The sequence below is a fragment of the Schistocerca cancellata genome, chromosome 3, assembly GCF_023864275.1.
Source record: "Schistocerca cancellata isolate TAMUIC-IGC-003103 chromosome 3, iqSchCanc2.1, whole genome shotgun sequence".
Taxonomy (NCBI): domain Eukaryota; kingdom Metazoa; phylum Arthropoda; class Insecta; order Orthoptera; family Acrididae; genus Schistocerca; species Schistocerca cancellata.
Genome location: NC_064628.1, coordinates 462,082,124 through 462,097,607, shown reverse-complemented (window position 1 = coordinate 462,097,607; position 15,484 = coordinate 462,082,124). Strand labels below are relative to the sequence as shown.

Sequence of the window (15,484 nt, the reverse complement as noted above, 5' to 3'; positions counted from 1 at the left end):
AAAGGACCAAGTCCATATAATGTAAACACATCATTATGGAGCCAGAAACAGCTTACACAGTGCTTTGTTGACAACTTGGGTCCATAGCTTCGTGGGGTCTGGGACACACTCGAAACCTAATATCGGCTCTTACATTCTGAAATCTGAACTCATCTGACCAGGCCACTGTTTTCCAGTCGTCTAGCGTCCAACGGATATGGTCACGATCCCAGGAGAGGTACTGCAAGCAGAGTTTTGGTTTTAGCATAGGCACTCACGAAGGGCATCTGCTGCTATAGCCCATTAACGCCAAATTTCGCAGCACTGCGCTAATGGCTACGATTGTCGTAGATCGCACGTTGATTTATATTATTATTTCAAGCAGCTTTACTTGTCTGTTGGCAACTCAAAACCACTGCTGTTCTCGGTGGTTAAGTGAAGGCCATCGTCAGCTGAATTGTCCATGGTGAGAGGTAATGCCTGATGTTTTGTTTCCTTGGTACAATCTTGACGCTGTCGACCTTAGACAATGAATTCATTAACGATTTCCGAAAATGGAATCTCCCATGCTTGTAGAGCCAACTACCATTCTGCGTTCAATGTCTGTTAATTCTTTTCATTCGGCCATAATTACGTCGGAAACTTTTTCACAAGACTCACCTGAGTACAAATGACAGCTCCGCCAATGAAGTGGATTTTCAGATCCAAGTGATAATACCGTCATCTGTATATGGGTTGTTTCCATAGGAGCGTGAAAAGGTGGTGTGGTACTATGGGACTAAACTGCTGAGGTCGTCGGTCACTAGGCTTACACACTACTTAATCTAACTTAAACTAACTAACCCTAAGGACAAAACACACACCCATGCCCGAGGGAGGACTCGAATCTCCGACGGAGGGAGCCACGCGAATGCGAAAGTGTAACAGGGCATAGAGGATGCGCCACTGAACAATTTGAGGTAGTGAACCTGGGGTCGAAGAAGCCATCTTACGGAGATGTGGAAGTAAATTGGCCTATTGCTTTGTCTAATGTTACTGTTTTCCAGCTTATTTACAGCTAGCATGCGTACAAGTTCCCACGTACTGTGCTGTTTATTTATATGTGCATTCTTTATTTCCTGAAAGGGAACATGGAGGAGTAGGCTGATTACTAGGAAGTCATGATGCACGATTTGTTTACCTTAGTTACCCCCCCCCCCCCCCATGAACCATGGACCTTGCCGTTGGTGGGGAGGCTTGCGTGCCTCAGCGATACAGATGGCCGTACCGTAAGTACAACCACAACGGACGGGTATCTGTTGAGAGGCCGGACAAACGTGTGGTTCCTGAAGAGGGGCAGCAGCCTTTTCAGTAGTTGCAAGGGCAACAGTCTGGACGATTGACTGATCTGGCCTTGAAACAATAACCAAAACGGCATTGCTGTGCTGGTACTGCGAACGGCTGAAAGCAAGGGGAAACTACGGCCGTAATTTTTCCCGAGGGCATGCAGCTTTACTGTATGATTAAATGATGATGGCGTCCTCTTCGGTAAAATATTCCGGAGGTAAAATAGTCCCCCCTTCGGATCTCCGGGCGGGGACTACTCAAGAGGATGTCGTTATCAGGAGAAAGAAAACTGGCGTCCTACGGATCGGAGCGTGGAATGTCAGATCCCTTAATCGGGCAGGTAGAAATTTAAAAAGGGAAATGGATAGGTTAAAGTTAGATATAGTGGGAATTAGTGAAGTTCGGTGGCAGGCGGAACAAGACTTCTGGTCAGGTGACTACAGGGTTACAAACACAAAGTCAAATAGGGGTAATGCAGGAGTAGGTTTAATAATGAATAGGAAAATAGGAATGCGGGTAAGCTACTACAAACAGCATAGTGAACGCATTATTGTAGCCAAGATAGACACGAAGCCCACGCCTACTTCAGTTGTACAAGTTTATATGCCAACTAGCTCTGCAGATGACGAAGAAATTGAAGAAATGTATGATAAAATCAAAGAAATTATTCAGATAGTGAAGGGAGACGAAAATTTAATAGTCATGGGTGACTGGAATTCGAGTGTAGGCAAAGGGAGAGAAGGGAACGTAGTAGGTGAATATGGATTGGGGCTAAGAAATGAAAGAGGAAGCCGCCTGGTAGAATTTTGCACAGAGCACAACTTAATTATAGCTAACACTTGGTTTAAGAATCATGATAGAAGGTTGTATACATGGAAGAACCCTGGAGATACTAAAAGGTATCAGATGGATTATATAATGGTAAGACAGAGATTTAGGAACCTGGTTTTAAATTGTAAGACATTTCCAGGGGCAGATGTGGACTCTGACCACAATCTATTGGTTATGACCTGTAGATTATGTGGTGTCACCGCCAGACACCACACTTGCTAGGTGGTAGCTTTAAATCGGCCGCGGTCCATTAGTACATGTCGGACCCGCGTGTCGCCACTGTCAGTAATTGCAGACCGAGCGCCACCAAACGGCAGGTCTAGAGAGACGTACTAGCACTCGGCCCAGTTGTACGACGACTTTGCTAGCGACTACACTGACGAAGCCTTTCTCTCATTTGCCGAGAGACAGTTAGAATAGCCTTCAACTAAGTCCATGGCTACGACATAGCAAGGCGCCATTAACCATTTCTAGAGGCATCAAGGGATCACCAATTTAGTATTGGAGGGCAGCGTGGAGGGTAAAAATCGTAGGGGGAGACCAAGAGATGAATACACTAAGCAGATTCAGAAGGATGTAGGTTGCAGTAGGTACTGGGAGATGAAGAAGCTTGCACAGGATAGAGTAGCATGGAGAGCTGCATCAAACCAGTCTCAGGACTGAAGACCACAACAACAACAGTTGTTCGTGCAAACAAACTTCATTGTTGGAAAACGTTCGCCTCACTGCTCTTGAGATAAAATGGATACAACATGGCAGTGCACCTCCTAACTTCATTGAGGATGTCCGCAACCATCTCAATGCTGGATTGGTCGGGGAAGTCCTAATCGATGGCATACGAAGTCAACTGACCTGAGCCCCTTGATTATTTCTTACGAGGATATCTAAAATCCCTTTTGTATGAGAGCTCAGTGTATACGGAGATGGAATTAGTTCCTAGAAATGTAGCTGCCTGTGATGTGATTCGAAACGCAACACGGATATTTGTCAGGGTGCGTCAGAATCTTATTTGCCGATGTCATGTTTTGGCCATCAGCTTCAGCACCTTTTCTAAGAAACAATATAAATGGTACGTTCATTGTCTCAGTAATAATATTTGTAGTTAACTGTGATTTATGCAAATAAAAAGGTATACAGGGTGTCCCAGCTATCTTGTCCACCCGAAATATCTCTGGAACAATAACAGCTATTGGAAAACGACTTTCACCGGTATCAATGTAGGGCTGGGGCCCATGAATGTACATATTTGCAAACATTCTAAAACGAAAGCATATGTGTTTTTCAACACAAACATATGTTTTTTTTAAATGGACCTCCTATATTTTTCCTTCAGCAATCCATAGCATGACAAAGCACATACACAATGGCGTTGATTGCATCGCAATATTCCCATTACATCCCGAGATATTGAGACGCGAAGTTGACGATTGAAACACTCGACATGCGCTGCTAGCGCACGTCCTGAGGCTCAGGCGTGAACCCCATGCTGCCCGTAATCGCGATGTGATTGACATATGTAATCACACCTCCATACTTATCAAGATGTCCTAAACGAATAATACGGTCTGCTGCGATTACGGGCAGCATGGGGTGCACGCCTGAGCCTCAGGACGTGCGCTAGCAGCGCATGTCGGGTGTTTCAAGCGTCAATTTCGCGTCTTAATATCTCGGGATGTAATGGGAATATTGCGATGCAGTCAACGCCATTGTGTATGTGCTTTGTCAGGCTATGGATTGCTGAAGAAAAAATATAGGAGGTCCATTTAAAAAAACATAAGTTTGTGTTAAAAAACACATATGCTTTCGTTTTCGAATGTTTCCAAATATGTACACTTATGGGCCCCAGCCCTACATTGATACCGGTGAAAGTCGTTTTCCAATAGCTGTTATTGTTCCAGAGATATTTTGGGTGGACAAGATAGCTGGGACACCCTGTATAGTAATGTTAATTCATTCCTCCTACCTCCTTAAGATGGCTTCTCCGATCCCAGGTTCCTTATTTCTAATTTTTCAGTGGAGCGTCCTCTATGTACTGTTAAATGTTTGCACGCTCTTACGGGAACATACTGTATGTGCAATCGCTATCCCATGACTTGTCGGTTGTCTAATACCAGCTGTTCCACAAGTGGCAATATTGAAGATTAATCACGATGAGTGTTATATTCACCGTGATCAGGAAATCATATATGAATCATTACATCAACTGTGTTCATTGAACACTTCAGCTCTGGTTAAAATATAAGACAGCAGATAGTTTGGATGGCAAATAGAGTCAGTTGGATTACCGAAGTTTTTTATTTGCTTTTTATGGATCACCACGATGTACTATCTTCTCAAGCTCATTATCTCATGGTTGGTGATTAGAAGTGCTTTATATTGTTTACCAATGGAAATTAAGGGCCGGTGGCGGTGGCCGAGAGGCTCAAGGCGCTACAGTCTGGAGCCGACTCACCGCTACGGTCGCAGGTTCGAATCCTGCCTCGGGCGTGGATGTGTGTGATGTCCTTAGCTTAGTTAGGTTTAAGTAGTTCTAAGTTCTAGAGGATTGATGACTTCAGAAGTTAACTCCCATAATGCTGAGAGCCACTTTTGTTTTGTTTTGTGTCTTTGGTCTACAGACGAAGGTGGCTAATTTGTCACTCAAGCAGAAGAAATCATATTATTAATTTCTGTTATCTGTTGGAATATTTGTACAGCTTTCGTCTCCAAAGCACTATATTATCTCTACCATTTTAAAGACTCCATTATTCGCCGTTTAGTTATGAACTCTTGGATGGTCACAGAATGATACTGATCATTTAGCTATACTTGTTTCATTTATATTTAAAATAATTAAATACATGTCAACAAAAACATTCATTACGTTCTAAGCACAAGACATTCAGCAGGAGATAAACAACTTTAAATATTTAACGTCTTTTGAAATACGTCTTAGCGATGTACCAAGAGATACGTATATATTATTCTTTAGGTGGCGGATGAGCTTTAATTAACTTTTCACCGTTTGTAGGTGCTTAAAAGAATGAAAGAATTCTTTGTTATGCCACTCGGGCGCCCACACAAAGAGCGCAAATGGAGCAGTGGGGCAAGGAAGTGGTCTGCAAACAGGCCGCTTCTTTGCCGGCACGCCACGTAATTATGCTGGAGTTAACGTGCGTCAAATTTTGCAAAGCGAGACCACTTTACCTCGCAGTGTAGGCGTTAGGGTAGTGTGCTGCTAATTAAAGGTAAATGTGTCGGTTCTCACAATATGAATAACAGTAAACGGAGCTCCGGTGTTTCACAAGCCGAGGTATGTGAACTTAAATCTATGAAATTACACAAGTACCATTCAGTAGTGAATGGTCATCCACACGAAAAATGTCGCTTACCTGTCCGTCACTGCTCGATATCTTTTAGTGGTGGTCAGTTTAGAATACGGTAAATGGTTCTTTGTGCATTATTCTCTAAAAAAAATTCTGATCAAGTACGTTTTCCTCTAGCTCTGTAATTCATAGACTTACAGTTAATATCCTAGTCCTCATACAAATCAATCCATATTAGTTTCACTCATTCTGTCTTTAAGTTTGAGAGAATCTTTTCAATACAAGGGGCAGTTATAAGAAAACGAGACATAGGGAGGAAAAAGTAAATACACTATTCATTATTTGAAAAGTAATAGCAATTACTACTAACATACATATCTTACTTTGTACCGCTGCGATCACCTCTTCGTTGGAAACAGGTCTCCAAAAGTTTGGAAATGGCATGGGGAGAAATCGGGTCTTCATGGAGGATGAGTAAAGACTTCCCAGCTCCGGGAAAGTCATGATCACCCAGTTTTATGAATGCAAGGACCCGCCGCTCACAGATTTTCTGGAACACTGAGCCACAATTGACGCACAGCAGTACTTGAACAGTTTTCAAAAACTGAAGCGCAGCTCCACTTCCATACGCCCAGGAATGTTGACGACCGGCATCATTCTCTGGTAGGATAACGTCCGCCCACATATTGCAAAGCTTGTTTAGACTATGCTGCAGAAGTTTTGCTAGAAAGCACTTAAAGTAGCCCTTACAGTCTTAATCTCTCTCCAAGACATTTACGTAATTTTGGAACGCTGAAGAGAGACATTCGTAGTCGTCGATTTGGTTTGGACGAAGAGGAGCACGCCTGGGTACAATCATAGCTGCATAGCCAATCGTAGTCATTTTCCATTTCCCTCGCAGTGAGATAAATGTATCAACAGACGTGGCTATTACTTTTGGAATAATAAGCAGTTCACTTATACTTTTCCCACCCGACCCGTTGTCATTTCACTGCATTGCACACATTAACTTCGCTCGTTTTGAAATTTGTTAGAATTCGATTAGTTGAGAAACATTTCATTACTCTTCCTTGATGAAGGCTGACAAGAAAAAAGTATAATTTCGCGGGGACAATGATCACTATATACGTATTTATTGCTCACGTTTCCTAATAAGATACGTGGAAAAGTGTTAGACTACAGCGTAAATTCGTACAACTGATTTATTCGTCGTTAGAACTATTAAGAAATTTTTGGCAAGTGCATCTTTAGTGTACGATCGAGCGAGTGAGCAAGTTGCACGTAGGAGCCCTCAGCAGCAACCACGTGGACTGGCAACTTACAACTAAAAGCAAGGTAAACATCTAACTATAGACGACAGCACAATATTGTGGAGGTTGTGCAGTGTTAATTAATTTCGTTAACCAGTTTTTAGCTTTCAGGGCCTTCATGAGACTAGCTAGCTATCACTGTTAAGGCGGTTACAATGCTGGAAATCAACACTGAAAAATATGTTACACATCGGGAGTGACATACCAACAGAGAACAAACTTCATCTTCGAGAGTGGAGTAGTAACATTATTTAAAAGTTAAACAGTAAATAAAATAAAGAAAACAAACCAGAAGTACATTAACACTTAAACTCGAAAAACTGTGTGTGTGTGTGTGTGTGTGTGTGTGTGTTTGAGTGGCGTGCACGCAGTTAAATGAGGACTACATACGCTCAACAAAAGAGTGAGAGGATGCAAATTTGTTTAAACAAACTCTTCGTCTGCAGCAGTTTAAATTAAATTAGCACTCAGAAAATAAAATTAAAACAAGACAAAAATAACGAAGAATAGCTTGAAGACGTATTATTTATGGAGCGTGGTGCAGAAAGCGAGTAGAAATTGTCAGATTTAGCATGAAATGCATAAGCTAAATTATATAGCTGTTATATAAAGAATTTCTCTTAGTATAGAGCAGAAGTACATATCATAAAATAACAGACTAGAATAAACGCGTAAATGGGGGAACGAAATGAAAAGACGTTATAGAAAGAACTACCGGAGTGTAACGATTAAGCAAGATTTAGTGAGGAGGAATTGTGCTGTGTTTGGTCATTTAACATTAAATTAGGACAGTGGGACGGATGTTTATTGATTTCTAAGGATTGAAATGATATATTTTTAGCTCTTAGTTTATTACAAGGAGGACATGAAATTGTGGCTAATGACTGTGGATCTCACGCAGTACGTCTTCAAGAATCCTTATTTCCGCGCATAAGTTAAAATCCGCCACGGGTTTGTATCTTCAGTCATGTAAAAGTGGAATCGGACAATTTCTTTGACATACTTGGCAAATAATTGAGGTAGTCTTCTACTGAGAAATGCTATTTAGAAAGAGCTATTACTGCTTATGGGAAGTCAACTCAACGACTGCCCATGTTTCATAGGATTTGGGTGACGGAGAGAAACTACACAGAACTAGATAAGAGCTATATTAAGGCTAACCCACTGGACGAATCAACATGCACAAAGGATATGATGTTTACGGATTTTCGTACCTGTTACCCGTGACTTTTCATTTCTTTTTGTCTTACGATTATATACATGGTCTGCAACGCAATTACTACTAACTAAACTGTTTTTCTAGCTCCGTTTTTAATACTGGAATGTGGGCTATACGTTGTGTATCTACTGCACCTGCAAATCCCGCCACCAAGAAAATAATAGTCAATACTAATCTTCATGGATCAAGTTATATAAATAAACAATAATCTCTCTGCACTAAAGTTGACAACTAAACCTAGAAGCACACCCTTTATAACGTAATGGCAATAATTTGTTACAGAAAATTAAGAGAAATGCTATAATTTAATATGTAATGTTTACTTGTCTTTAAAATTGTCAGCATGTCACACGAACTTCATCCTCAAAGTTCTAGACGCTTTACAGAAGTTATCGATCAGAAGGAAACGAGGTTTAGCACGCTTGTCTATTATCCGAATACATGAAAAATATTTGCAATTGCGAATATGGACAACCATCAGCTGTATAATGGAATGACGCCAGTGAATATTTGAGCTGGAGCAGGCCTCGAACCCCGATTTCCCACTTACCGTGAGCGGTCACCTTACCATTAGGTTATCCGAGCACAAATCCCGGCGAGGCCCAAACTTTCTGACGTCGTCAACCACGATTCTACCACCTATACTACTTCATCCATTATGTATATTGCTGGACAGGCGAGATATTTTAATTGAAAGTCGCTTCCCGATGTCGGCGAATAATTACGATACCTTAATGCCTGCGTTATACTGAATTACGATGCAATGTTCCCTTGGACATGCATGCATGTCGACAGAAACATGCACTGTGGTGACTGCACCAGTTCTGAAATATATGAAATGTATTCGCAGCTGCGGTTATGAAACGCCTCTAGCTGTATAAAGGAATGACACGTGGTTGACGACATATGGGAGCGTGAGTCGAGCTCGGACAGCATAATGGTGAAAAATGCTAAGGCGACAGCTCGCGATAAGAGGGAAATCCGGTTTCGCGTTGCAGTCCGGCAAAAAATTTGATTATCGTGATTCCATTGTACAGCTGATAGTTGTCCGTAATCGCTATTGCGAATTAATTTTATGTATTTCATAGCAGTTGTAGTTGCCGCAAGGCATACATGTCCAAAGGAACATTATATCTCTAATCCGGTACAACGCAGACAACACAATATCGTATTATCAGAATGGTCACGTGAGAAGCTTTTTGCAAAGGAGCCTCTAGCTACAGTACGTTGAGAGATGGACAGCAAACCTTGAGGAGTTCACCTTAGCCGTGGATAGACCGGCGCAGTAATTAAGTGGTGCTTTGTTACGTCCAGATTCCGCACGGTAAGCAGAAATAGTGGCGCACACAATAAACGGGCTCATTAGGCCCCCGCTGTCTGGCTCCACAATACAGTGGCAATTACTTCAAACAAATGACTGTGCAATGCCCCACTGCCGCAAACGGCGTAAAATATTAACTACGCAGTTGGGGAAGAGGAAATGACGCCATAAAAAACAAGATTCGTAAGGCGTTAGTGGGTGTGATATCTCTGAGCGCAGAACTGCGCAGTGAAGTCAAAGATTTCGTCAAAAGTGCGACGAGTATCGTAAAATCTGTCTAGAGTGCACCTAAGCCAACAATTGTCACGGACAACGATAGACATTCCTCACACACACACACACACATACACATACATATACATACACACACAAAATACAGTGCAAACGAAAGCTTAACAAGAGGTACTTCATATTTTGTGGAACGTCGTTTTATGCGTTGGTACCGGGCAACAGAATCCTATACATACAAGTACCAATACTGGGTCCTGGAACCTACAAGATAATCTTCGTAGTTAGTTGGCAGAAAAAGTACTGAATCCATTGAAACAGTACTTAATTATGTCGAAGTCGACTGTGGTAATGACTACAGAAGAAATTCAACAGTGTATTATCACGCACGGCAGTAGGAAACAGAGATGTCTCATGTAGATAAGTGAAAGAAACTCCTGGAGACAACAGGAGCAGTTATGTGAACATCAGGAGCACAGGTGGCAAGCTAATACCTTGCAAAGAACAGACGACAAGATTGAGAGGTAGAAGGAATACACAGAAGGCCTATAGAAGGGAAATTAATATAAAAGACGATTAATCAGGAAATAATAGCTCATGTTTCTTTACTTTCATTTTACAAGATATGTATAAATTCAACGTAATCATCATCTTTGTAGAAAGTTTTCATTCCGAATCTGAAGGAAGAGCATGCCTACCTGCGCGCTAAAGGAAAAAAAAGAGAAAGTTTGTATGGGAAGAGATGCAGGTCTTCAACTACATTTTGTCGCTGTGTCTCCCGGTTGATGGTCACCTGTTGCGCAGCTCGTCTGATCGATTTCCTAGGGACGGTTTGAAACACAGTGCGTGTCTTGTCGATGTTTCCATGCTTTTTCACCCTTTTTGGGGAACCGACAATGCCATCACTGTCAACACGAACACTACGCGTTCTCCTAAACTTGCGAAACAAATTCTTGATTGCCATCACCCTTGGATCGGTTGTGTTCAGCTTGAACTCGGTCGCAAACCTCCTTTGAGCCACTGTTGGACTGTTATTGATCGCATAGTAGGCCTTCAGAAGTTCTTTACGCTCAGGCATGCTGTACCGCGACATTTTCACGTGAAAATGGTCAACACCAACAAGGCGCGTGCGCAAAAATGGTTGAAATGGCTCTGAGCGCTATGGGACTTTAGATCTGAGGTCATCAGTCCCCTAGAACTTAGAACTACTGAAACCTAACTAACCTAGGGACATCACACATATCCAGGTCCGAGGCAGGATTTGAACCTGTGACTGTAGCGTCGCGCGGTTCCAGACTGAAGCGCCTAGAACCGCTCGGTCACAACGGCCGTCGCGCGTGTGAATGCGCATACTAATTCACATCATGCACTGCAGACAACAGTAAAGTTTGAACGTCCTAACGTAAACCGTTCAGAAGTTACGGCGATTTCATTATACATAGTTCAGCAATTGTCACCGTGTACCAACACAAAAAGAAAAAAAAGACTAAATAAATCGCTGTTCATACAAATTTTACAGGCCTGTTACTATTTGCGGGCGGTACAAAATATTCTCGCAGGCGTACATATTTGGCCGGTTGCCCCGCGTTGCGTTTCTCAACTGTATTTGCCCTGCAGATTCCGAACCCATCGCCTAACGGTGTTTCCGGGCTATGTACCGTCCACGTACATCTTTTTTTAGACTTTCATGAATTAGACTTGGCGTTTCGCCTTCTGCGTAAAGAAATTCAATCACAGAACGCAGACTTATATTAGCTCTAATGTCGGGCATTCCCTAAGTGCCAGATCTATTTGTGTAGGACGCCGTTAACTGAGTAGGTTGCAGAAGAACTTTTGCGCAAGTGCATCAAATCCATGGTTAGTGCATTATCAACGTAACAGAAAAAAATAGAGGACACATTACTTCGCGACTAACCCACTTACTCTGCAAACCGAAGAGAAAGTAGATGACCAGCAGATGGGAAATATGAAACTGCGAGAAAAATTCGACAAAGCTCTGTAAACCCTAAGTCGGAACAATGTATCCGCATTAGCTGACGTTCCCCATAAATTATCGAGATTCTTGGGATCACATACCACGGTAAAACTATCCCACCTTGTATGGAGGATATGAGCGATAGATGAAATATCTTCAATCAAGAAGAGTGTAACAGTCCTTTGGAAAGAGCGCTGCCGATATCCTACCCCATCCGTCCCTAAACCCAGCTTGTGTTTTGTCTCTAAGGACTTCGTTGGCAACTGGACGTGTTACTCTAATCCTACTTCCTTCCCGTCCTCCTCCTGAAATAGTTTTTGAGTTTCATCCGTAAGTAATTCATATCAGTTTTTAATAACACTGATTTATTACACTAATGGTTCGGCAATGTTTTATTACATTTGGCTTCAGATGATATCTCCCATTTCTTATATGTCTTGAATAGCAAGTGGGATAACATTGTTAGTCAGTTAGTTAGTTACATGCCCCAAAGATCATTTGAACGATTCTCCTATTGAAATGATGTGGAACGAGTACTTTACAGGATATGTACGTATGAATGGTGTTAACATTAATGAACACAATAGTATTTTCAGCCCTACTGATGCAACAAAGTTTTCGTACTTTTTTAGCTTTGAAATTTATACCAGTTTTTAACTATAAATACGCCAATAGAACAGAAAGAGTTTTCCAGGACAACTGATTTAAAATTAGATTTAAAACCTGCTCCGCTACCTGTCAGACATTTTATGTCATTGGACAAATGATAAACAAATTTTGTTGCTGCATACTAAACTCCTTTCTCAGACAGTAACTCTATTAACAATGGATAATAAACGTCATTTTTTCCTCTAATGGCAGGCCTCTGTGGTCGAACGGCTCTAGGCGCTTCAGTCCGGAACCACGAGGCTGCTATGGTCGCAGGTTCGAATCCTGCCTGTGGCATGGATGTGTGTGATTTCCTTAGGTTAGTTAGGTTTTCGTAGTCTAGGGGACTGATGACCTCAGATATTAAGTTCCTTAGTGCTTTGAGACATTTGAACTATTTGAGCGGTGTAGTGTAGTAGATATGGGCGCAACTGTTCTTCCCAAATTGTGATGGATTGCTTACAACGAATTTCATTAGCGAATGTATGTATTGTGACGACGCACTTAAAATGCCTAGCTGCCTGAAGAGCTACCTACACGACGTGTATGGGCAAACACCAGGTATTATTCTTAGTGCTCACTTTGTGCAATCAATAGTTTCTTTCTAAGCGACGAGTTAGCCCAGAAAATTATTCTGTAAGACATTTCTGAATGGAAGGAATCGAAATATGTCAGGAGGTTAGAACGTTTCTTTCCAAGATAACCAGTTATAGCAAGAGCTAAAATACCTGAACTTATTTGAGAAGCTCAGTAACATGCTTCTTCCAGTTCAAGATTTCACCAATAAGTACACTCAAAAAATTGGTGAATAGTAGCCTATTTACTGACTCCTAGTCATGTGCTACATCCGCTTTTGGTATGACCATTTGTTGTACAGAGCTGAATGCAGAGTGCTTTTTTTCTAAATTTAGGGAGAGTCCTTCTTGAGAGAACCACTTGACAGTTACTTGGAAAATTCCCTTGCTTTGTCTGTAATGGGTTGTATTATAACACAAGTATCGCCTACAAAAGGTATCAATTTTGCTTGTTGAATGTTAAGTGGTACGTCATTTACATATATAAGGAATGGGAGTGGGGCCAGAATTAAACCCTGTTGTATGCCCTTGCTGATTTTTTTCCGCAAGTCACTAAAATTTTCTGCCTTTCTGATACTGCACGAATTATTCACCACAACGTTTTGCATTCTCTTTGTTATTGTTACGGTATTTTCTCGGAAGGGCCTGTCACCCTCTACGGGTACGCAGCTTACCAAGCACTCGGTCGAATTATGCTAACAGTATCGTATGTTCCACATCATCTTCATCTGCTTCCTTGTCCCCTTAAAAATATTATCTCACATGGTAGCATGGTTAAAATATAGAGAGCGAATGGTTATTTACAATCTATACCGAAAAATAGATTCAAATGACATGAATAGAATGCTGTAGCTGACAAGTCTGTAGCGTAAACCCTACGTTATTTAAGCCTTGCCATTAGTAAGCAGCAACGGAAATCAATACGAAAATGCAAAGGCGATTTTGAATTCCGAGGTAAGAAATAACTTTTAAGTTTGCTAAACACATTGTAACCTTTTATAAGAAGTTGGAAGATAAGTTAAATGGAGATACATTGGGAAAACAGCAACAACAAAGTTTGTAATGTTCGCATCCACAACTGTACGATTGTACCATGATAAATAAGACCGCCTCAGCTGTATAATGCAGCAAACATGGATAATTTAATATGAAAGAACTAAATCAGCCGATACAATGGGAGCTGCATTAGGTAATGAGCCACTTAAATTAGTAAATGATACTGGCAGTTTCGACCGAGTAAGTAACGATGGCCTAAATGGAGTGGATATGAAATGCATTTGTCAATATTATGAAAATCATTTCTAAGGAAGACATATTTCTTGAGACAGAATATAAATTTTGATGTTGCTGTAGGTATGCAGAGAAGAAGATGCCTTTACATGATAGACTAGCGTAGAGACCTGCATCCAACCAGTCATCGTATGAGGCTACAACAACACGAGGGAATAGTAAATTAGTACAGAATGTTTCTTATATGTGGTACATTTGATAAATCGAAAATTATACTTCCTGAAAAGGTTTTTGTCATTGAAAAATTTTTTGTGATTAAATAAAAGTAAATAAAATATAAACTAGAAAATAATATACAATAGAGATAATATTCAATAGAGGTAACTTACTCAACATCTGATGCGAAACTTCCTCACTGATTAAAAAGTTCCGGACCGGTATCCGAACCCAGAAACTTTCTAGGTAATGGTTAATATCACAGTTATCCAGTCACGTCTCATGAGATAACCTCCCGTCTTTAATTCCACCAGAATCACTGTGTTGTGAGGAAGGACCCTGAGTCGCGCCTGAAGAGCTGTGTCTGCGTCTACACGCCGTGACATGCGGGAGTACGCTGCAGCTTGGGTGTAGCGCAGCGCTTCTTCACTGCTGTGCTCAAGGAACATGTCAACTGAATTGTAAGTAAAGCGCCTTTATCCATGAAGGTTTTGAAATTTAGTTTTGAAAGGAACGCCAAAAAAGCTGTCGCCTCATTATTCAGAAATGGAAAATTAGTGATGGCAAGTTGCTTTATGACGATATTAAAATTAACAGCGCTGTAAATTTTGTTTATGCTAAACTGTATAAATAACCACGTTTGTGAGTTAATAATCAGGAACACTGACTGTGACGTAAAATTTAAGCATAATGATAGTTCTGCTAGCACAGTGTGAACAACAAATCCAGACCGTTGCTGAGTCTCTAACCTAATCGACGTGCCGCTCTAAATGATCAGAATTGTGATTACCTTATGCAGAACGGTATACCGCATCAGAGAAGTGTGGTCTGACTACAGCTGGCATATTATGGTCAGTGTCAGTCGAATAGCTATAATAGAATTACAAAAGAACATACTCTGTTTTGTGGCTGTATTCTGTCACAAGGTGTATGTTGTATAAGAAAACAAATCGCACATACTCAATATGCAATTCTGCTGGACATATAAGGTAAAATTGTGACCGTAGATATCCTGCAAAGTAGCTATTTGAAAAAATCAGCCATGAGTAATAACACATAAAACTGTTGAAAATAATTCTGAGCTTTTGTTAAACACTCTGGACCCTCTTTAGATCTATGTAGGAGCGTCAGCAAACCGTCTTGCTTGTTCAGAAACTTGTCTCAGATTATTAGTTACAGAGAGCCCCTTGAGTTTGAGGTCGCTATAGGTCCAATGATGTTTACGTCATTCGATTCCCCACATGTTTACCATGCAACAACAACACTGGCTGCTAATGGCAACAGGGGGCGGGTGAAGGTATCCAGTGGTGAGCACGGCATG

The 15,484-nt window shown here is 41.2% G+C and overlaps 1 protein-coding gene across 1 annotated transcript in view; it reads right to left on the bottom strand.

The window, feature by feature from the left end:
• The window catches only part of LOC126176365 (dipeptidase 1-like), a 431,133-nt gene that overhangs the window by 394,794 nt on the left and 20,855 nt on the right, over positions 1-15,484 (bottom strand). The gene's annotated exons all lie outside the window — the stretch shown is intronic.